Source organism: Nematolebias whitei, chromosome 6 (assembly GCF_014905685.2).
Source record: "Nematolebias whitei isolate Nwh7 chromosome 6, NemWhi1, whole genome shotgun sequence".
Lineage (NCBI taxonomy): Eukaryota > Metazoa > Chordata > Actinopteri > Cyprinodontiformes > Rivulidae > Nematolebias > Nematolebias whitei.
The window spans coordinates 12,704,023-12,705,830 of record NC_056503.1 but is presented as its reverse complement, the minus strand read 5'-3'; positions in this window follow the sequence as shown (position 1 = coordinate 12,705,830).

Below are 1,808 nucleotides of genomic sequence, written 5' to 3'. Positions count from 1 at the left end.
GATTTATCAACAAGGACAGTCTTAATCCCAGTCTTAAAACTGGACAATGTGTCAGCCTCATGGACAGAAACTGGAAGTTGGTTCCACAAGAGAGGAGCCTGATAACTGAAAGATCTTCCTCCCATTCTGCTTTTGGAAACTCTAGGAACCACAAGTAAACCTGCAGTCTGAGAGCAAAGTGCTCTGTTAGGAAAATATAGAACAATAAAATCTACAATATAAGATGGAGCTAGGTTGTTGAGGGCTTTGTAGGTTAGAAGAAAGATTTTGAATTCTATTCAGGATTTGACAGGGAGCCAATGGAGAGAAGCTAAAACTGGAGAGATATGATCTCTCCCACTAACTCCCAATCAGACTATTCATATTAAAAATAATATGAACGTGTTCCTGTCAGAAGTGTCCCTGGCTACAATAAAACTGCTACAGCTGCTGCTGCCATTCAAAAAGTCATGTACAATTCTTCAAGTATTAGTTGTTCATAACCTGAACTAGCCCAAACATTATCCTGACCCTTACCAAGTAGTTTAGGAGTATAAACCTTTAAAGTGAAACTTAAATGGAGTTACAATAAGTAAAAATAGTACTTTAGGCCCGTGGTTCCTGGCCTTTTTCCCTTTCTATACCCCCTCCCATGAAAAAGCTACAGAATTGTGAAATATGACTCTAAATCTGTACGTTCAATGACAAAAAAGTTAATGTATGGCAATCTGTTGTTTAGGAAATTAAAGAAAAATACAAAGTTTGCATTTAAAAGCTGATTTGTGTCAATACAGCCACTTCACTTTGACATGTCCGACATGTTTCGGTGGCTGTATCTGATGGTTCCAGCGAGGCACCAGGTCACAACATGAGCTGTGTGTGTTTTTGGCTCCAAAAACAAACAAACCTGATTCCAAGAACTCGAGTGAGCAGGTCCTGTGTGTCGTAGTTGCCTGTAAAGAGACTGTGTCACCTTTGTATTTACTAAAATGAACCAAGGGTGCTCTTTTTAATTCCTCAGGTAGCTGTAGAGTTGCAACAAGTTTACACATTCACCAAAATGTCCAACGTTTTTCTTAAATTATACAAAAATAAGTAACAAAGTCCTCTCCGGCCTTATTCAGAGGTCAGACTGCCTCAGACGTTGATCCACCAGCAGTCTCACCTTAAGGAGCTTTGTGACTTGGATACTAATGCATCCTGAGATGTGTTGCTTACCTTGGAGAAAGATATCTCTGATAATCATCTGAGGCCTTCTGAGGGCACACTTGGGCTTTGCCAGCTGGCCCTCTCCAATGACCCCCCTCTCTTTGAAGTGTTAACTTAAAAAACGTTAAAGCCAAGAGGCTGCAGAGCCTTAATGGAGCCTCAGTCAAAGCATTTTTGTTTGATTCACCAAGAGCTTCAGTGATGTATAATAAGATATCTCAGAGTGCCCCCCTTTCCCTACTCAATCAGGCCTAATTTAAATGTGGAAGGGAGAACAAGAGCTACATTAAGATGGAACATGTTTATCCACAGGGGATGGAATTAACATTTTGCTGGGTAAACATATCTTTAACCCCTAGTTTCCACTTTCAGTAAGCATTCGGTTCTATAGTTTTGGTCTAAACCAGGGGTCTGCAACCTGCGGCTCTTGGGCCTCATGCGCCTCTTTGGTCCTTGGTCTGCGACTCCTTGAAGCTTTGACCAAACATAATGCAAAATGTAAAGTCATTGGTTTTTATACCCACAGTAAAGAGAAATGACAAGTTTTAGCAGTTTTTCTGCAAATGTTTAAAAGAAATAAAAGAAAATAATGATGATTAGCTTTAGCTATCATCATTCTC